The sequence below is a fragment of the Prinia subflava genome, chromosome 4 (assembly GCF_021018805.1).
Source record: "Prinia subflava isolate CZ2003 ecotype Zambia chromosome 4, Cam_Psub_1.2, whole genome shotgun sequence".
Taxonomy (NCBI): domain Eukaryota; kingdom Metazoa; phylum Chordata; class Aves; order Passeriformes; family Cisticolidae; genus Prinia; species Prinia subflava.
In genome coordinates, this window is record NC_086250.1 from 27,799,352 (window position 1) to 27,822,458 (window position 23,107).

At 41.0% G+C, this 23,107-nt stretch overlaps 1 long non-coding RNA gene across 1 annotated transcript; it reads left to right on the forward strand.

Annotated features, from left to right (window-relative positions):
- Window positions 1–529: 529 nt before the first annotated feature.
- Window positions 530–13,377, forward strand: LOC134549342 (uncharacterized). Its single transcript, XR_010080065.1, has 2 exons — window positions 530–2,002; window positions 13,241–13,377. It is a non-coding gene; the product is annotated as an uncharacterized LOC134549342 (long non-coding RNA).
- Window positions 13,378–23,107: the final 9,730 nt, after the last annotated feature.

A 23,107-nucleotide genomic window follows, 5' to 3' on the forward strand; every position in this document is an offset into this window, starting at 1 on the left:
AAAACTTTCCATAACCAGTTGATGACAAGCATTATTTTTATAGCCTAAAGACTGCAGCTTTATTACAGTTTACTAGTAAATAATTTATATTATTATAGGAAAAGTGCAGAAAGTTCCTCCTAAAACCCCACAGGCTCACATTAATCTGTATTTTCAAAATTTTTATGAATTTCAATGCACCTAAACGGAACAACAACCTGTTCTGGAAAAAATATTATTGTTTTACTATGTGACAAGTACCAACAGTGAATTCTTGGCCCTGTAACAGATATGAGCAAAGAGGCAATAGAGTAATGTGGAACACTAACTATGTAAATGATACAAAATGACACAATGAAGAAAAAATGCACAAAGCATCCCATCCACAATATAGAACCAGTGGAAATCTTTCCCTTAACTTCAAAGACTCTTTGGTAGCTGCTGACAGACACAGTTCTGCAGTAGTTTTAGTTTAACATAATTGCCTGCCAGCCCCAGTTCCACCTCCTCTGCCCCACCATCCCCAGCTGCATCTGCTATGAGAGGGGCAGAAGTGAATGACTACAAGTTCAACGTGTAACATGTTACAAGCTCAGCAAACACAACTTTCAACAGTTTCAAAAGTACCAATTTAAAAAAGAATTTATTAGCATTTATAATATGTTCTTTCATGGTTAGATTCTGCTCAAAATTTACTAATATGAAACACTTAAAAAATTAAAAAAAATTGTGCTGTGATGCACCATTCTTCCTAGACTTCTGTAGGGGCTTTTCCTTCCTCTATTCTCCTGGAAAGACATTCATTATGTTATAAATGCCAGGACAATTTATTACCAAATTCAATAATTTGGTTTATTAAAATTCAAATCACAAAATTTGGAATCAAATTACAGAATTTTAAGTAATAAAAAAACAAAACAAAACCCCACAAACAGCGACACTTACTTGACAGAATTTCTCCCGGGAAAAAATGAGTCAAGGGTGACCCAGAGACACGGACCCTGGCAGTCTGAGTCTCTAGCTGGGTTCACGCCTTGCCCACCTAGAGGCTTAACTTAAATACCCTTAATATCACCCTCGGCAGCCTTTCTCCCATTGTTTCACTAAGCACCGGCCATTAACTTTGTTTATACTAAATCCCGAAAGGGTCCCCTGGCCCATTCAAATGCTGATGTCCAGAGTTAGTCCTTGCTTTGAGTAATTTAACCGTCATAGAAGTGTGTGATGATTCCTCTGGCACGTAGCATTCGACTGGTGTAAGTCCTGGTAATTTTCGCTGCATGTATGCAAGGGTAGGTTGATCGGTACTCATTGTCTCATCAGTGCCTCGTGTTCTCACCTTCTATTTCTGGACCAGGGAGATCAGGAGAGGCGCTTTACAGAAGTCCGTGAAACTTGCGGGTTGAGCAGACACACATACCTTTATACAATATATTACAGTTTCCAGTCTATAATTATTTATAGAACATGAATTAAATAACCCTATTTTCCACAATTATTTTTATCAAATCCATCTTTTCATTAGGGCTCCTTCCCACAACAAAACAAAACAAAACAAAACAAACCTCCCAACTATTAGTTTTTCTTTTATGAAGGTAGAATATTCTTAAGAAAATCAAAATCTTTTCCCTGGGCTCTAAGTTAAAGACACTTTTTTTTTTTTTTGCCGAGGTGTGAAATATGTGCTTTTCAATTATTTCCAGTTTCAGGAGTTATAAGAGATAGCTGGATACATGCACATATTCATTTACTTTACATGCATCATATGGTAAGATAGATTCTTGTCTATAAAGTCCATCATCAACTTGAAAATAAAATTATTAGTGAGGTGACACTATCACTCTCTTACGGCACAGCCAAAAAGTTCCAGGTAATTTTCATCATTTTACAATTTTCATTGATGGAAATCAAGAGTTTCTATGGTGCAGAGATTTTCTTGTCAAATCATTTGTAAGATCTATTTGAAAGAAGCTTTGCTACATACTTTTCCAAGCATTATTTGCACTAAAGCCTGATAGTGTATGTGAAAAAGGCTTGTTGTGTGTGTGGCTCTATGCAGATATTTACTATATACAATAATGATAGGTAGAAAATTTATGCTGTATTGACATTTGAATAATATAGTAAATGTAGTTTTTAGCATTAAGTTTTAATAATAAAAGAATTGTGTGTAAGATATTTTCTTGAGCTCAGAAAAGAAAAGAGAGAAAAAAAAAAAAAGGAGAGGCCCAGAGGTGTTTCTCAACAGAGATAACAGTTACAACAAGAAGAAGAGAACCCACCCTTAGGACTTTCAGAAGACAAGAGGCATATCTCCCTGCATCCACAGAAGCCACCTGGTCAACCCAGACTGAATCCACACGAACCACCTGGTCAAGCCCAACTCCTGAACGCCCAGGATTAGAAGGGGGACTCTGGGCAAATGGGTCTGTCTTAAGATAAAGATTGCACAATCGTGAAATTTTGGTCTTCAAAAAGGGGACATTCCTCCCAAAGAGTGCCCTTCTCCTTCACGGCCTTTGTCTGAGAGGGAGGGGGGACGGTAGACCCGGGCTACCTTCTTTGCTCTTATTTGTCTCATTATTTGTCCTGTCTCTGAAAACTTTTTTTAAACTTTTATTATTGTATTAATTTTTGTAACCAATTTTTATTCTTTATTAAATTTTCATAAATTTCAAAAGGTGAGTTATTGGCATTTATCACAATTTGGTAGCAGAGGGATGGTTTAAAATACCCCCACTGTGAGTGCTGTGAGAGGATTAGAGACCAGGGAGACGCGTCCCGCCTGCATTAGGCGGCCTCGGCTCTGGTCCTTGCAGAGTACCCCAGAAAGGGGTAAGATCCAAGGACAAAAGGAGGCAATAAGGCAAAGAGAAGGGAAAGAATTCCCTAAAAACCGCGGTAACCAGCTCCTAACATCAAAGTGTACACGAAGAATAAAGACCCAAGAACAACGGAGTGGTAAGAATTGCTGGGACTGGGGGTGGCAGCGTTTGGCGCGGAACGGGGGCTGAAAGTGTGTGTGCCTGAGAGGCGGGCTGGGGTAACACCCGGACCTTCCAAGCGAGAGCGGAGTCCCCTACGCTGCGGTTCCGTTGTCCCGCGAGGGAGGCGGCCAGCACCGGGACGAAAGTGAATGGTAAAAAGGAGTGAGAGAAACCCCCCCAGGGAAAAGGTAAAGTGTGTGAAAAAGGGGACCCTAAAAAGCTTTTGCTGGGATCTAGGAAATAAACCCAAGAGCACCTGAGGTTGGGAAGGGAGAACCCCCCAACACTGTCAGATTGAGGGTTTTGTGAAGGGCATTGTCTGCCCGGGTTGATAACCAGCTGGATTGGAGGAAGCAATTCCGAGACATCCAGGGTTATGTTAAATTCTGCAGAATCTAGGAAATAAACCCAAGAGCACCTGAGGTTGGGAAGGGAGAACCCCCCCAACACTGTCAGATTGAGGGTTTTGTGAAGGGCATTGTCTGCCCGGGTTGATAACCAGCTGGATTGGAGGAAGCAATTCCGAGACATCCAGGGTTATGTTAAATTCTGCAGAATCTAGGAAATAAACCCAAGAGCACCTGAGGTTGGGAAGGGAGAACCCCCCAACACTGTCAGATTGAGGGTTTTGTGAAGGGCATTGTCTGCCCGGGTTGATAACCAGCTGGATTGGAGGAAGCAATTCCGAGACATCCAGGGTTATGTTAAATTCTGCAGAATCTATGAAATAAACCCAAGAGCACCTGGGGTTGGGGAGAACCCCCAACACTGCCAGATTGAGGGTTTGTGAAGGGCATTGTCTGGCCAGGTTAAAGAGTGTAAAAGTGTGTGGAAAGTAAAAGGTACCTTGTAGTTGTGATTGTTTTGTTGTGTGTGAGATTAAGTGAAAAATAGAGTGGAGTGAATGTGGACGAATGAAAGCATAGAAAGTGTAGATTTTTATTTTATTTTAAGCTTTATTATAGTTCCTCAGAGAAGGTAAATTGTATTAAGAAATAGTGTGAGAGAAAGGAGAAAAATAGTTTTTGTGGGGGTAAAGGGAAGCTGAACAGAGACACGGGGGGGGGTTGGAGTAGAGAGAGAATATTGAAAAATGGGACAGAAATCCAGTAAAGAGAAGATAGGGAAGAAAAGAAAAAGTAAAAAACCATCCACAGAAATTCCTCCAGACAGTCCACTGGGAATCATGTTAAGTAATTGGGAAAAGAACCCTTGTACAAGGACAAAGGATAAAGTAAAGATGATACAATTTTGTATGCTAGAATGGCCAAGAGAGAAAATAAGATCTGATCACGTTTATTGGCCTAGATATGGTTCCTTTGAAAAATGGATTTGTCAGGCTTTAAACGAATTTATAAATTCAAAGGAACAGAGTGATTTAGAAGAAAGAAATTACGCGGCCTGTTGGACAGGGGATTATAGAAAAATAAAAATTTTTAAAGTAACAGAAACCCCTGGAACAAAGCAAGAAAGGAAAGCAGGGAAAAGGAAGGAAGGGGAACAGGAGAGAAAGAAAGAAAAGGATTGGGACCCTCTACAGTTTTTACCCCCTCCTTTTCAAAACACGCCTGCATTGCCAGATTCAGGACCCAGCGGGAGGTCTCCCTCGGCCCCAATGCCGGAGCTCGTCCCCGCGTACATCGCGGGTCCCGGCTTGTCGTGTGATCTCGCCCCGGTCCCCATCCCGGGCGCGGGTCCGCTTGGGGCGGCAGCCCCGATGGCACCGGGACCCCTTCCCCCCCCGGCCCCGGTAGCCGCTCCCTGTCTGCCTGGGGCAGCAGGAGCGGGCTTTCTGACCCCTTCCTCCATAGCCGTAAGTCCGCACGCCTTTTCACCTGCCACAGTGGCGGCGGCGGGTTCGCCGGCCACGGTGACGGCGGCGGGGGAGGTTTTCCCTTCCCTTTCTCCGCCAGTAATTGCGGCGGACCCTCTCCCGCTCGAGGCGGCCGCCCGTTTCTTGCCCCTTTCCCCCGCGACCCCAGGTCCCCAAGCTTTTCCGCCAGCCGCGGGAATAGTATCGCCAGAAACGGCGACAGCAGCGGCCCGACCCTTGCACGCCTCTCCTGTGGCTATGAAATCACCAGTCCTCCCATCTGCCGCAGTGATGGCGCCGCAGGCAGCTGCGGCTCCTGGCCCTCCTGGGGCGACGAGTCCCTCGCTGCCAGCGTGTGGAGGGTCTCCGCCGGTCCTGTCCCCGATGACCTGGGCAGCAACCCCGGCCCCGGCGATGCCGGGCGCTGCTGCCGCGGCCCCGTTTGTGCCGGAGACGGCAGGCCCAGCCGCCATGGGCCGCGTGGGCAGCCCAGCCACATGGAGTAGACAGGAAATGACTTCCCCTTCGGAAATTCCGGTGGCAGACCCCGCCCATGCCCCTCCTCTGGAGGACTCAAACTCTATAGTTACTTGGGAGGACCAAAACTCTATGATTAGTCCTCCAAGATTCTCGCTTCCGGTTATGGGAACTGTTTCTCTGAAAACCGCTGCCGCTACGGTTAAAAAGAATCCTTTGTCTCTACCAGATGCCCCTTATAAAAATACTAGAAATGCAGTTAGGAAGCAACTTTCTCCTGATTATTACTCACCACATGAAAACAAAATAAAAGAAAAGGAATGGGAAAAAGAAATCGGGCTATTTCCCCTAAGAGAGGTACCCATGGGAGGGGGAGGAACGGGGTTCGTAAATGCTCCCCTGACCTCCTCTGAGGTCAGGAATTTTAAAAAGGAAATTAGAGGGATTCTGGAAGACCCCATAGGCACAGCTGAACAGCTTGACCAGTTCCTGGGACCAAATATCTATACTTGGGAGGAATTGCAATCCATAATTAAGATATTATTCTCTCATGAGGAAAGGGAGATGATTAGAACAGCAGGGGTAAAAATATGGAATAGAGAGCATCCCCAGGGACCTCCTGGAGAAGACATAATGCCGACAGAACCTCCAGAATGGGGTCAGAATAATGAGGAAGGGAGGAAACGTATGAATGATTATCGCAATACCATAATCAAGGGGATAAAAGAGGCAGCCCCACGAGGAGTAAATGCTAAAAAGGCCTTTGAAATACAACAGGGAAAAGAAGAGACCCCAACTGAATGGTTAGATCGACTTAGGAGAAATATAAAACAATATTCTGGAATAGATCCTGAAACTGAAGTGGGAAAAGCTTTATTGAGAATAAATTTTGTTACAAATGCTTGGCCAGATATTAGAAAAAAATTAGAAAAGATTGAAGATTGGCATGGAAAACCATTAGATGATTTATTGAAGGAAGCTCAAAAAGTCTACGTTCGAAGGGATGAAGAACAAACTAGGCTACAGGCAAAAATTATGGCAGTTACTATGAGGGAAAACAATTCCCAGAGAAATCAAAGACACACAGGCACTGCTCCTAAATATGATGGTCATAAAGACAGGAGAATGGGAAAAAATAAAACCCCAACACAAACGAAGCCACAAGGGCATCCCAGAAATGTCTGCTTTTTCTGTGAGGGTGAAGGACATTATAAAAAGGACTGTCCTAAACGGGCAAGAGATCTGAAAATCTTCAAAGAGATGAATACAGAGAGTGACTAGGGAAGTCTCAGGCTCTATTTTTTAGGGGACAAATACCATCAAGAGCCTGTGATAACCCTAAAAGTAGGTCCCCAAGGAGAAGAATTGAAGTTTGTAGCAGACACGGGAGCTGAACGAACGTGTCTGATAAATATTCCCAAAGGTTATAAAGTAAGTAAAGAGACTGTAAAGGTAGTGGGTGCCAAAGGAGAAGGTTTTTCTGCTCCAATCATCAAAAACGTATTAATAGAGGGAGAAACTAGATTCTGGGTAGGAGATGTTCTGCTGGTCCCGGGGGCAGGCAGTAATTTATTGGGACGAGATTTCCAAATAAAATTAGGAATAGGAGTTATACCAGAAAATGGGAAGATGACAGCTAAAATATTGAAATTAGAACAGGAGGATGAAAAGAAAATTAAGAAGGAGGTATGGGCTGCTGAAGGAAATAGGGGAGGATTGAATATTGATCCCATAAAAGTTACAATTGAGAGAGAAGATTGTCCCATACGGGTGCGTCAGTATCCTATCTCATTAGAAGGACGGGAAGGTTTGAAGCCGGTAATAGAAGGGCTGATAAGGGATGGTACACTAGAACCCTGTATGTCTCCTCATAATACCCCCATTCTTCCAGTAAAAAAGTCTGATGGAAGTTACAGGCTGGTACAAGATTTAAGGGAGGTAAACAAGAGAACTCGGACTAGATATCCAGTTGTACCAAACCCCTATACTCTCCTAAGTAAGGTCCCTCCCCAGCATCAGTGGTTTAGTGTGGTGGACCTTAAAGACGCCTTTTGGGCTTGCCCATTAGCTGAGGAAAGCCGAGATATCTTTGCTTTTGAATGGGAGGACCCACAAACTGGGAGAAAGCAGCAATTGAGATGGACAAAATTGCCGCAAGGGTTTACTGAATCCCCGAACTTATTTGGGCAAGCTTTAGAAACCATATTACAAACTTTCCCCACTCCTCCTGGGATACAAGTCATTCAATATGTAGATGATCTCTTGCTATCAGGAGAAGTTGAAGCTGAAGTCAGAGAGGCTACTATAAAGCTTTTAAATTTTCTTGGAGAAAAAGGATTGAGGGTATCAAAAGGGAAACTGCAATTTGTGGAACCAGAAGTAAAATATCTTGGACACTTAATAAGCAAGGGAAATCGGAGGCTAAGCCCCGAAAGAATTGCGGGAATATTATCCCTTCCCTCTCCCTCTTCTAAAAAGGAGATCAGAAAACTACTTGGGTTATTGGGATATTGTAGATTATGGATTGAAGGATACACACAGGCTGTAAAATTTTTATATAAAAAATTGACGGAGGGAGATGATATAAGATGGAACAAGAAAGATGAGGATAAATTAGGAAAACTGAAGTCAAAACTGGCCTCGATACCAGCTTTAAGCTTACCTTCACTAGCGAAACCCTTCTATCTGTATGTAAATACAGAAAAGGGGGTGGCTTATGGAGTTTTAGCTCAGGAGTGGGGAAGAGGAAAGAAGCCAGTGGCTTATCTATCAAAAATGTTGGATCCAGTAAGCCACGGCTGGCCCGTATGTATCCAAGCTATAGCAGCTACTGCAATCCTAGTTGAAGAAAGTCGTAAACTGACTTTTGGAGGTAAACTAATTGTGTGCACGCCTCATGCAGTTCGAAATGTGTTAAACCAAAAGGCTGAAAAATGGTTGACAGACTCTCGGATGCTAAAATATGAGGCGATCTTGATAGACAGTGATGATTTGACATTAGAAGTAAATAAAAGCCTGAACCCAGCTCAATTTTTATATGGGGAACCAACAGATAACTTAATACATGATTGTCTAGAGATTATCCAATACCAGACAAAGATTCGAGAAGACCTTGAGGACCAGGCCCTTCTAGAAGGAGAAATAATTTATGTGGATGGATCCTCCAGATGCCTACAAGGGAAAAGAATGTCAGGATATGCAGTAATTGATGGGAAGAACATGCAAACTATTGAAAAAGGGAAATTACCTTCAAACTGGTCAGCTCAAACCTGTGAATTATATGCTCTAAAAAGGGCACTGGAACACTTAGCACGTAAAAGGGGTACAATTTACACTGACAGCATGTATTGCTTTGGGGTGGTACATACCTTTGGAAAAATTTGGGAAGAAAGAGGTTTGCTGAATTCAAGAGGAAAAGGATTAGTACATGAGGGGCTCATTTTAGAAGTCCTAGAAGCATTAAAATTACCTGAAGAGATAGCTGTAGTACATATTAGAGGTCACCAAAAGGGAGTAACTCCAGAAGTAAGGGGAAATAATTTGGCAGATCAGGAAGCAAGGGATGCAGCAGAAAATGGAGTGGAAAAAGTAATGTTGGTATTAACTACCAATGAGGAGATGTTGGAAATTCCAAAATTTAGTGAAACAGAAGAAAAGGAATTGAAAGAGATAGGCAGTGAACAAGATGAATCAGGGAAGTGGAGACTTCCGGATGGAAGGCAAATACTCAATAAAATACTCACTAGAAGAATATTAGAAGACATGCATCAGAAAACTCATTGGGGCACTCAAGCTTTGTGTGATCATTTCTTAAGAAACTATGGGTGCATTGGGATTTATGGGGTAGCAAAGAAAATCACTGAAAGATGCATAACTTGTCAAAGGGTAAACAAGAAGGTAATGAGGAAAACCACGTGGGGTGGTCGGGAATTAGCCTTAAGGCCATTTCAAAGTATTCAAGTAGATTTTACAGAACTCCCTCAAGTTCAAAGATGGAAATATCTATTAGTAATAACAGACCATCTAACTCATTGGGTGGAGGCAGTTCCCACTACCAAAGCTACTGCTAACGTGGTAAGTAAAACCCTTTTGGAACAAATTATTCCAAGATATGGAATGATTAATAGAATAGATTCAGACAGAGGAACACATTTTACATCAAAAGTGTTACAACAATTAATTCAAGCTTTGGGGATAAAGTGGGAACTACACACCCCATGGCATCCACAAAGTTCAGGCCGAGTAGAGAGGATGAACCAAACTTTAAAAAGAACTTTAACCAAATTAATAGTTGAAACCCGAATGTCATGGGTACAATGCTTGCCTTTAGCATTACTGAGAATTCGAACACAACCCAGATCAGATCTGGGAGTGTCACCATATGAAATGATGTTTGGGTTACCTTTTCTGACCACCAAACATGAAAATGCTACTTATGAAGTAGGGGAAAGGAGTGTTAAGGGATATATTAACACAATTGCAAAAACTCTTGAGAATTTAAGACTAAAAGGAATAATCCCTCAAACCACCCCTTTAGACTTTAAAATCCATAATATTCATCCAGGGGAGTGGGTATTAGTAAAGACATGGAAAGAACAATCTTTAACCCCACAATGGGAAGGTCCTTTTCAGGTATTGCTGACAACCGAGACGGCAATCCGAACCAGAGAACGAGGGTGGATTCACGCCAACCGAATCAAAGGACCTGTGGAAAAGCCTAAGGAGTGGACGATATCCTCGGAGCCGGGTGAAACGAAATTAACTTTTAAGCGAAAATGAGTAATAATGAACTGGGGGGATCCGAATGATCCAAGAAACATACGCAGGATTGAACCTGATTGGGGAATTAAACCGAGCTTGTATCAGTGGTTTCAAATACCGCCCGGACAAACTTTGAGACACCTCCGGCACCCTCCCTGGGGAGGAGTACTGCCGCCACAAACAGGAGGATCAGGATTGTTTCGGACAGAAAATCCCTGTGTTCTGGCCTTAGCCTGTGATTTATATAAAGAGGGGGGTGAATTACAACATTATTCATTGCCACACCAAATACCCTGTTTAATTCACCCAAATACCGGACATGCTGGTTGGTGTAAATGTAAGTGTTTAAGCTGTGGGAAACATTGGTACTGTAGTTCACACAAACGACGCTCTCGTTGTATGAAGTGTAGAGTGTCACCTGAGCCCTCTATCCAAGCAGACCTTGGAGCTACTGAAATAATAACTTGGTTGTGTGGTTGGGAATTATTAGTGCCTGTTGAATGGGAGATAGCTGAGGAGGAGTGGGAGACCACGGTCAAGAAGTGTCAAAAACGATTTGCCTGGAAATTAGCTAAAAGAAAGTGACAAGAGACGAGAGGGCAAGACCAGATTGGCCTCTATAATCGCCACCGAGAAGATCACATACACCTGCTGTGGGCTGCAACCCCATAGGCATGGGAGGTGGGATTATAAGCCATACTGGACCTCTCCTGGTTCTGTCACTCATTTTCTGGCTCTTCCCTTTTGGGATGCCGACCAGGCCATGCTACAGGTGTTACAAAAAACTGTATATGGAAAGACGCCGAGGCTCCTTCTTTATTTCTCACACTCATATCAACAGTCACTGTTATAACCCCTCCAAACTGGGAAACTGCATACACAATGGGAAAAAGTATTGGATTGCGGAAAATTTAAGAGGAAGTGAATGTGCAAAAGGGGACAAATGGATGTGTTTCACCCACATTATTGGGAGTAAAGCAAAGGATTTGGTAAAAGAACAATTGATAGACAAAAAAATTAGGCCAACACCACCACCTAAACCTGTACCAATTTCACTTGACGGTTTGTATAAGAAATTGGAACAACAATTAGAAAAAGAAATAGATATTTCACGGATGGGTAAAAATCTGTTTGTGGAATTGGGAGAAAGAATAAGTAAGGAACTTAACGTAACCAATTGTTGGGTCTGTGGAGGGGCTTTGATGTCAGAAGAATGGCCATGGAAAGGCAGCAGCCTAGGCCCAATCGAGCTCCTTAAGTGGAACCAAACAAGTATAAGGGGAGAAAATCGGCCAGAGGGATGGATTTTAAGTTCAGTGGTCATAGGGGAGGAATGTCTTTGGCGTGAAGGAAAAAAGTTCCTTCATGAAGTAGGAAAAACTCCCTGTAAAAGATACAAGGTTAGTAATGGAACCTCTGTATGGTGGATCCCAGAAGAACCTACCATGTACTGGACCCAGAAAAAAGAAAAAAACGGAAATTGTGAATATAATAATAAAATCAGGCTTTTTCAATGTAATGGTACAGGAAAAAATCCTTATGTTGGCATCCCAGAAATTTCTAAATTTTGGGAGAATATGAATGAGCAAAAATTAGACTATTGGAAAGCTCCAGACGGTTTATTCTGGATATGTGGGAAGAGGGCGTATCCAAAACTCCCTCCCAAGTGGAAAGGGAGCTGTACTCTGGGTGTCATACAACCAGGATTTTTTCTTTTGCCCGGACCTGAAGGGGATCACTTAGGGATACCAGTTTATGAGGATCTAAAAAGAAGCAAGAGAAATGTAATTGGAGGATTCCAAAAATGGGGAGACGATGAATGGCCCCCTGAACGCATACTGGCAACATATGGGCCAGCCACCTGGGCACAAGATGGGAGTTGGGGATATCGAACTCCCATTTATATGTTAAATCGTATCATAAGGCTTCAGGCAGTCGTAGAAATAATAACAAACAAAACTGGTAGGGCAATGGAATTGATATCCAGGCAACAAACTCAAATCAGAGCTGCTGTGTACCAAAACAGATTAGCACTGGATTACCTGCTAGCTGAAGAAGGGGGCGTTTGTGGAAAATTCAATACATCAGATTGTTGTTTAAAAATAGATGATAATGGAGAAGCTGTCCTGGATATAGTCAATGATATTAGAAAAATCGCCCATGTACCAGTTCAGAAGTGGGAATCCATGTTAAGTACCAGCTGGTGGGATAATGTACTAGGAATAGAATGGTGGAAGAAACTAGGTTTTTTCCTCTTATGTGCCACAGCTGGTTTAATATTCCTCCCTTGTTTGATCCCTTGTTTCATTCGACTCATCACTAGTGTAGTTCAAGGAATGCAATTAGTGACCATGGATCAAAGGATGGATACAACAAAAACAGTGCAAAGGATTATGGTATTAAAGAAACAAGATAGAGTAGAAGATCCCCTCCAGGAAGCTAGACTGATTTATGAAGAAAATGAATGTAGAATGGATGCAGAAAAGCAGTAAATACTGCTCGAGCCAAAATTATTATAAAAAGTAAGAGGGGGGATTGTGAAAAAGGCTTGTTGTGTGTGTGGCTCTATGCAGATATTTACTATATACAATAATGATAGGTAGAAAATTTATGCTGTATTGACATTTGAATAATATAGTAAATGTAGTTTTTAGCATTAAGTTTTAATAATAAAAGAATTGTGTGTAAGATATTTTCTTGAGCTCAGAAAAGAAAAGAGAGAAAAAAAAAAAAGGAGAGGCCCAGAGGTGTTTCTCAACAGAGATAACAGTTACAACAAGAAGAAGAGAACCCACCCTTAGGACTTTCAGAAGACAAGAGGCATATCTCCCTGCATCCACAGAAGCCACCTGGTCAACCCAGACTGAATCCACACGAACCACCTGGTCAAGCCCAACTCCTGAACGCCCAGGATTAGAAGGGGGACTCTGGGCAAATGGGTCTGTCTTAAGATAAAGATTGCACAATCGTGAAATTTTGGTCTTCAAAAAGGGGACATTCCTCCCAAAGAGTGCCCTTCTCCTTCACGGCCTTTGTCTGAGAGGGAGGGGGGACGGTAGACCCGGGCTACCTTCTTTGCTCTTATTTGTCTCATTATTTGTCCTGTCTCTGAAAACTTTTTTTAAACTTTTATTATTGTATTAATTTTTGTAACCAATTTTTATTCTTTATTAAATTTTCATAAATTTCAAAAGGTGAGTTATTGGCATTTATCACAGTGTAGGAAAACCAAATAAAATTAAACAGTTATACTTCAGGCATGCTGAACTTTGAGCTTTGCCTGCTTATTAGACTGTGAGAGCTGAGTTAAAAAAAAAAAAAAAAAAAAAAAAAAAAAAAAAAAAAAAAAAAAAAAAAACACATCCACAATGCATTAATCAGCCCCTGAAATTAGGAGTTTTACAAGAAAGTTTACCATCATTTACTTAACATGTTAGTGGCATACATGAGCTCAAAAGCAAAAAAATGTTATACATAATTCTTCATTACACCTCAAAGCCTGCACAAAAAACAAAGGGAAGAAATATGTAGATATGCACACAAATGACAGCCCCATCCCCTAAGTGTCCTCCTTCTGCCCTATATGGACATGCTGTGCTTTGGTCTCTCTATCAGAAGCCACACTTTCCATTTTTCACCTGCTTCTAAGCAGGGGTAGGAACCCCTACTCAGAAATATGTGCCTTCTAAGAAACAAAACCAATCAAAAAATATTCTGACAACTCATCAAACAAAAAGTCAGAAATTATCTTCACATACTCCTCCAGTAGTGTCAATCAGGCTGGGATAGGATGAGAAGAATTTCAAGACTTCAGCACATAGCTCAAAGCTGAATCCCTTTTTCCCTAAGTGAGTGATGGCCTTTCATTGCTGATGACACTGTAATGGGCCTTCCACACCTTTGTGAACTTTCTTCATTAAGTGCCAGCAACCTGCTAAGCAAATGGATTATCTACTTAAGTGACTCTCAGAGCAGGGACAGACACTTCTTTCAGCTTCGCATGTTGCAGCAGCTTCACCTCCTCCATCCTTCTCCCCCTCCCACAACCAAACTTCATTTCCTCTGCTGTTTTGCCCTCTCAGTTAAAGAAAAATGACCTTTATTGCCATACCTCCATATTTGTTATTTCATAAGACAGAAAGGTACTCTGAATGATGTCTGGTTTGAATCACCATTGCAGTCTGATTCCTCAGTCACTTTTGTATCAATAAGTGAGCTTCACACAGTTAACATAACATTGTAGCTCAAAACATAGTTCAATGAACTTACAGGAAAAAAAAAAACCACCAAAACACAAAACCACCCTTGAATGTATGAATGATTTTAAATGCATCCTTCAGCAAAGAAGAAAATAGTAGGATAGGACTGTTAAGTAGCCATCTATTGGGCTGTGAGATTGCAGCACGGAGCTCCAGCCTGCTCTGATCACACATGGATTGCAGACGGTACTTCTCACATGTATGCAAGACATCACCCGTAGCTTCCCAGGTTACAGAGAGGAGGGGAAAGCTAACACCTCCCGTTCTCACATACGGCACTAGCATATGCTAAACAGACACCAGAATTGTAGAACTATAGATGGGGAAGTGAAAACCCCTGCTTTGATCCGTGAAGGGAACGGGGTCAATTCCAGCAGTCTAATAAAAGCAGTTTGTCAGAATATGGAAGACTGAGCTCCTGTGGTAAAATGAAGCAAGGACTTAAGTGATGATCATCTAATTGACAGCCTGCAGGTCACACTGTTAGTGCAATTACTGCTAGGATTACACAGAGGAGACACAGAAGGAGTGCTGTTGTGAGTTAAAGTAAAAACCATAAAATTCTTAAACCTAGATTATTATGCTGGAGTACTAGAAAACAAGGAAGTTTTTCTGATCTCAGCTTCTGAGAAACCAAACAACAAAGGACAAACAACAAGTTCTAGGCCAGATCATGGCAGTGGTATGTAATATTAAAAGGCAAAATACTTTCAATTGTTTGGGGTTTTTTTGGCTAAAATATTTCAACTATTGGCTTCTTTCCCCAGTAGGAAGAAGTAATTCACAGTTCACATAGCAACATGGCAAATGATATTTTATTATCATGTTACTGAATTCTGTATTTTTACCATGGTGAGGGGTAAAATCAACCAGTCAAAAATATGCCTAGTGCAGTTTAGAATGCTTCCAGTTTTTATTTGCCACTCACAAAGACATATCATGTTTGCAACCAAAGAATTTATTGCAAGAATCTATGCAAGTATAGCACAGAGTTCTTGGCTCCAACCCAGTGTGTGAGCAGATACTGATTTTGTGTGCCCAGATCATAGCTGTATGTCTGGTGTACTTGTAATCAGAGAAAATCAAACAGGTAGAAAACTGTTGTAAGCCCTGTGCCAAACCTAACTACCTAATAGACATAGCATCGTCCTAGCCCATATTGTCATATTTGCCATCTTAATGTAATAAATACTGTCTATTAACTCATGTTTTGGTATATATTTAAAATGTGAATATGTTTTGTGAAATGAAATACACAAGCAGGTCGGGCAGGAAACCGACTAATATCAGGATGGGCAACACCCAGAGGCTGCAATTCTGGGAAAGATAATGCCCCTGCCGGGAATTGGGAAGCACACTATTGACAGCAGAACTAAGGGTAAATCAAGATTGGAATCAGTCCTCCGGGGCGGTGGAACTGTGAAATGCCCAGCCATGGCAGGAGATACGAATCAGGAGAACTCCTCCCATTCCGGATTTCACCTCCCATTCATACACTGGAGGACGGAACTTAACATTCACCTTTCTGCAGGGAACCCCATTCAGCAGACCGGAGGGCAGAATATGAAGAAACCAACCCAAAGACAAAGAACTGTGGGGAAATCCTCTGCTGCCAGCCAAATAAACTGTATAAAAAGGGGACACCAAAAAGGGCCAATTCGTGAACGAGGGGAGTTACGGTGCGATAGAGGCAATAGCTGAGGTTCACCCAGTGCCGACCCTGGGCATCAGCACTGTGCTTCCGATTGCTGGTTCGCCAAAAATTTTGTCCTGTAATTCTTTAATTAATAAAATTTTATTTTATTAATTGAAATTGGCTTGGCATTTACAACATTGAGAATCTGCTGAGGAAGAGCAAGGTTTTACTATAATGCTGATCAAGTAGTCACTGTCAGGGGTGATCCATGCCTTGTTGGAGCTCCTCAGCTCCCAGGAACGCAGTCGGGATCTTTCCTTGGCACAAGTCTCTCAAGTAAGCTAGTCTAGATTCCTAAATCATGAGGAAGAAATTCACTTTCCCCCCCACTCCTTTTTTTCCCCATTGATTAATTTTCTAACAGTGCAGTGAACTGTTGTGATTCACCCAGGATCAGATTCACAGTTCCCAAGTAAGAAAGCCAGGAGGCAGCCGTCTCAGCAGCAGCAAACCATTAGATCAGTCTGGTCGCTTTCTGTAATCTCAGCCTATGTTCAAAAAACCAGCGATTATGTTGTTAGCTGTGGCCAGAGAAGTGGGGAAATAGCAAGGAAGACATCTACTAGAAGTCTTTAATCCAGTCTTTCACAGCAACCAGTGAAGTATTAATTCTACCCATTCTTTTTGCATAGGCAGGCACAAAAGGGATTTTTTTACAGCTACAGACTAACACTTAAATTTAAAAGCACTACAGAGACACTTTAGTACCGAGCACTAATTTGACAACTACAGAAGCAGCAAGTGGGTTCAGATGAGGAAAACGACTTTAAGCTTTATTACTAACTTGGCTGGGAAGCTAAAAAAAAAAATGAAAGCAAAAGTAGTCTGACAGATGCCAGACAAGCAATTGATCTGAGGTAAACTTGGAAGTTCATTCTAGTTGTACAGAAATCCAAAAACTATATTATCCCAATTCACTGTTATCCTGTTCACCCAGAGGGAAGCAGAAAGTTTTGAAGTGCCAAGTCAGGGAAACCAGGGGTCCAGCTACAGAGCAGCTTAAAAACCAAAAGGATTAAAGAAACTGACTGTACGCCTTGCTTCAAAAACCATAAGCTGTATGTTCCTGGCCTCACAAATATCATGGTCCTTACATTAACAGTGCAGCTTAGAGAAATCAGTAGGCTGCCTAGCTCAAGGCTTCAAGAAATATAAATAAATAAATACTTTAGCTTTTAAAAACAAGGAGAACAATCACAATGTAAGATCTCACTGAGTTGAGAAACCTGCCAAAGATCAGCTTTGGGGACTTAAATAACAGTTCAGGGAATACACACCTCTACTGATCTCTACAGGATGTGCAGCTTTGTTCATAGTACCATGTCTTGAAGTGCATTTCCCACATGAATTCTAAAAAAACAGCACCAAGGGTGGGATTCTGTGTCTATCGCCTCCTAAGGATCCATAATTTATAAATGAAAATAGAGTATTTGCGAGAGATTGAGCACTAGATCCTTTAGCTCCTCTCAGGATCTTACACAGAATGTCAGTTCCTCCTTTACATCATTAATTAAAATGAAACAAATTTCCAAAGATGCTACTCTGGCACAGCTGCCTAGTAATTTCATCATGTTCAAACTGTATTCTCCCTTTCATCTGCACAAAGAGCCTCCCAAGATTTTGCAAAGGGATAATTGCAGCTATATATTTAATGTCACTAAATGCTATACAAAAAATGGACTAAATCCAAAAGCTTGCTTGCTTTCAGTTACCCCTCATCTTTCTTAGCTTTTGACAGGTAACAGCAGGACAAACTCCTGTTTGTCTTTATAAAGCATTTTTATTTTCTTTACTTTTTAAAACAAGCTAAAGCATCCAGATACAAATATGATTTCAAAAAAAGAACACATTTAGGGGTAATAAAGTACTTTGTGGAATTGCCTGTCAGCATAGAACTGCAATTTTAAAATCAAAGTTGTGATGACCATTCTCCATAAATATATGGAACTACCCAGAAACCATGCTTGATTCAGGAGAAATGGAAAGCAACTCACTTTACTGTGCTCAGGTGATGTCAGACAACATGGATTAAAAAACAGAGAAAAACTGCATAAAGGGAATACTGGCAGAAAAGATGGCAAAAAATGATGGGGACAGAGAGAAAAGGAAAATTTACTAATTTAATTTACCCTTTCAAATTTACTAATTTAATTTACCCTTTCAATTCAAAATCTATAGTACTAGGAATAAAGGCAGATGCAACTGAGTGTATTTAGGTACCTTAAATAATAATAATATACTAAATAATAAAATTGATTTGTTGTGTCAGCATCAGAAAGTGAACTGAAACTGTGATAAACTGAACAGTGATAAATTCAATATCAGCAGTCCACAGAAAAGTGTGTATGTACACTGTGCATACCTCTCTTACTGTTTCCATCACTAAACAAATTCATGCCCAGTTATACAGAGTTAGCAGTCCCAGTTGCTATTAAAAATCTACACATCATCAATCAAGGTCAACTGCTCACACAATATATTATTCGAAGGTCAGTGTAACACTGGACAGCCAAGGTAATGTTGATGAGAGCAAGATTATAAAGTTTGACATTTTTATGCTAAATCCATTCTGAGTGATGTGTGGATAAAAAAATTAATTTATCCAAAAGTGATAAATTTACCACTGCTTCAATCATTGCACAAAACAGCCTGGGCAGTTATCCTTGCATTTTCCACAACAAATCTGTGTCCTTCCGTGCATCTACACATCACCCATTCTGTGCAGAAAAGAACTTCCCATACACTATACTTTGCAAGTGGAATAAATCAACCTCAAGTTTAAGCTGACAGCTGTTACATAAATTAAGAATTGATCACCTCAGCATTTAGACAGTCATTACTGGCATTCCTTTAAATAACAAAAAGCAGCAAAACCCAAGACTTTTCAAATATAAAACCACTAAAATCTACAGAAGAAAAGTATTGGCTCTTTACTATACAAATTAAATGAGCTCCAAACAAGATAAAAATATCTCGGTATGACTACCCAAATACCTACTTTACCTATGTCTTTTCCATGGCAAACTCTTTTGTTTTTCCCTGGTAGCTTCAGTCGGTGTCTCGGCTGCCTTGGTTGGTCCTGGCTAGGGGTGCACCTACGTACCCCCTGCCCAAGCAACTCCAGCAAAGCTCCCAGGCACAGGCAACACTTAGCAAGCTTAGTTATAGTGATATTCAGCTCTTAGCAGTGCTCAGCTCTTTTGCAGTGATTCTCAGCTCATAAGCTTGCTAAGGTGCCTTGGCAGACACAAGGGAGAGAGAGGAGAAGCGCCGTATGGAGTTCCACAGATGAATCTTTATTGGCATCCTCCGTGAAGGGTTCCAGGGACAGCTCTTCTACTGAGCGGGGGTAAAAGTGGGGTTTTTATAGGGTGAAAAGGGGTCCAATGGTATTAGCTGGGGTAGAAAGTGACCTATTGTCTTACAGGGAGATAAGCGAGGGTCCAAGCACGGGAGAAGGGTTATTTTGGCCTAGTCACCATGACTAGGCATTTCTGCCCTTAGGCGACTGACCGCCAGGGAGGCCTACCAGGCCTCACGGCTGCAACAATACTCCTATTGCATCAGTCTTATGTTCACTCTTGAATGTTTTGTGTACCATGGGTCCAATACTACTTCTCACCTCAGCTGGAAAGTCTACAAACAGTTAAGAAATTATGAAGAAAATATTTTTTGCCATCTTGCAGCACAAATAGGCCAGCTTTTTCAGTCTAATTCTGAACTTGGACAGACAATCTAAGAGCCCAGCTGTGGTTAGTGCTTGGTTTCCCTTGTCCTACTACAGACCACAGAAACTTCACAAGCAAGGGCTACATCTCAGCTGGGATGCCACAGCTCAGAAACAAGCACTGGACATCGTGGCTACAGGACACACCGTGTATGTTCAACCAGGAGATCAGGTCCTTGGTCCATTACCTTCATCTTACTGCCTGCCCCAGAGTAAGCATATACAGGGTCACCTGCAGGTCTATACAAGGCTAGGGTCCAAGATCTCCATACAGACACAGCCAAAGACGATTGACATCCCTCCTTTCATATATAGTTTACAGAATCAGTCTGCAGATGCACTAGATTACAGAGAAGAAAAAAATTGGTGTTTTTTTTTATATTGCATATAGAAGATGTGTTCTATCAAACTATGGTCTGTCAAACATGGTTGCAGTCACCCATGTACAATATGAAATAATTTTTAAAACCCACAATGTAAGTAGTGCACTATCACAGAAACATAAAAATGACTGCCTGAGAGGAAAATAAAATACCTATATTTTAACCATATATTGTACAGATATTAAAGCATGTCAACTTCAGTTAAAGGAAAGGAAGAACTCCAATGACCTGAAAAGTCTATAACTCACAGGATGACACAAATGGCCTACTCGAATATACTCTTGTAGAACTGATCTTTATATGACATTCTCCATGTAGGAGTGCTGAAAGCAAATGAATGAAGGGATATAAACAAACCAAAAATATGCTAAAACCAGAGAGAGGTCTTGGATAAAAACATAAAATCAGGATGATAGAAACAGAGTTTCTGTCACTAGAAGTCAAATATTCTGAAAAATATATCTTCGCTAGTCAATTGAATGTTAGAAACATCAAATTTAAGGAAAAAAGTCACTCTAACTGCCAAGACAACCACACTATCTTGATTCCCATGAATATAACTTGTTCTCCATGATGAGAAAGGGTAACTGCACAGAATTTCTGAAAGCCTCTTGCTAAAAGTGGGATTCCAAGGCTTCTTAGGCTGCTTGCAGAGAGATGCAAAAGCTTCAGAAAACTAATTAAGACCAAGTGCTGATGATTTTCAAGGTTCATTCCAGCCCAAACCATCCTATGACTCTATAACTTTCAGGAATGGAGGAAAGTCAAGGAAGACCATAGTCCTCATATAGCTCACTGTAGCAAAACACATGCTCTGGCAAAAGCTGTGTAAATTTGAAACATTTATGCTCTTCTGACCTAACATTTTCCAATAAAAAATTACTTCCTTCAGATTTCAGTAGAGTTTTTAAAGAATTACAAATAACAGAAAAGTTATAAATTCAAAGCCACTCAACTCTTGAGTGGAAGAGCTAGGAAAAAAGCTCTGCAGTCCCTGCTGTCTGTAGTTGTGGTCTCTTACTACAAAAATTCCTTCTCATAAAATTTCCACCTGCTTTTTTTTTTTCCTGCTGCTTTTCCCACCCTCTCATAATTTCTTAGCTTTCCACGAGGTTGCATGAGGCTGGGAAGCTGGTCTTGTTGAGTATCAGAAATACTAAAAGATGGGAAATACTTTGTTTCATTTCACCAGCTTGCTTTTCAGATGGATCAGCCCCTTAATTTGGTCACTGAACCGACTACACCACACTTCTATCAGTAAAGCTGGTCAACTGTGGGCATGGATATCAAGGAGCAGCAACATCAATCTGATCCTGCCAGAACATGTTACAACATCAAAATACAGTCTTTTCATTAAATTAATTAACCTTGGTTTGATCAACAAGTGAATTAAATCAGTCCTCTTTCAGAGATGAAAAGCCATGTTCTCAATAAGATCATAGGACAAGCTCAGACACTAATGTGTTACGTCTGCTCTTGAGCAGACACTGCAGGCAAAGAGTGTTTAAGAAGGTCAAAATCTGCCAGTGTCATGGAGGCCTTTAACACTTTACATCTCTGCATCTGAAGCCCTCAGAACGCCTGATATGAGGAAAAAAGCCCTTATGTGCTACATCTTCTGCTGTAGCTACACTACCTTTCAGGTGTGGAACCAAGTGATTACTGCTAGTTCAGGAGAGATCTGTTGTTCTCTTGTACAGGGTGAACATGCAGTGATAGGAAAAGTGGTAACAGATCATAACTGAAAGAGAGCAGGTTTAGACTGGATTTTAGGAATAAATTCTTTATTACAAGAGTGGTGAGGCATAGGCCCAGGTTGCCCAGAGAAGCTGTGGATGCCACAACCCTGGAAGATTTCAAGGCTAGGCTGGATGGGGTTTAGAGCAACCTGGTCTAGTGGAAGTTGTTCCAGCCCATGGCTGTGGTGTTGGAAATAGATGATCATTAAGGTCTCTTCAAACTGGAACCCTTCTATGATTCTATAAAGTGCCATTGCTATTCCTCAACAACCTCAAAAATGCTTTCCATAGTTATCCAAGAGGTAGAAGTATGGCTTTGAAATTTGATTTATTTATTAATATAATCTTTTCTAGAACAGAAATAGTACAACTGCTCAATGTTATACTTAGTAGGTTGCCTCAGGCAAGAGGAAGCATATATCCATATATCAAGTCTACAGATTCTCTTTACCAGCTTTTACATTTATCTTTTACATTATGATTCCCTTTTATTTCTTAGGAATGTTTTGCTTGGGGAACATTATAATGCATCATCAAGTATCTTTTATGCTTGTGCAAGTGCTCATATCCTCGGTCTTAATTCTTCATTAAGACAACTCTCAGCTGTTGTTTTGGGCTGATGGAGTTTTTAAACCAGAAATAAAAATGCATCAGAATGACCTCATGTTTTAAAACTGAAAGAATGGTGTAACTAAGGTAATAACTCCTCCTCTATTCTGCATCCAAGCTAGACAAAATCAATAGTGAGGAATATCACTAGACAAAATGATACAATGCTGATAGATTATGTGTTGATTTACATGAACATCAACATATTGGGAAACATTACAAACCATTTAATCTACCATCAGAGTAGAGAACACTTAGGAATGAAAAAAGACCAATAGTGCTTCATACACAATTTGGCTTTAGGGACCAGATGTGTTATAGCTTCCATATGTCTCGGCCTACTAAATGCATTTTTAATGGCACAATCTTGCAGAGCAAAATCTGCACAGTTGCCTGGGTAGTCTGTCAAAAGGCAAAATTTGCCCTGAACTTTATTTCAATGATGCTTTTACATGTTCTGGGAGCCCCACAGAGGTCACAGAAGGGATGGAAGCATCAGACTCGAGCTATAATAAGCTTTTTTGGATATTCTACTAATTTCTAGGACATTAAACATAGATTATTGTTCTTATGACTCAGTCTTTCCAGCCTTACTGATTAAGGATTTTGAAACTTCCCCTAGACAGTGATAGATGATTAGTACTGGAGGACTACCAGACCAATCACATATTTGTTTA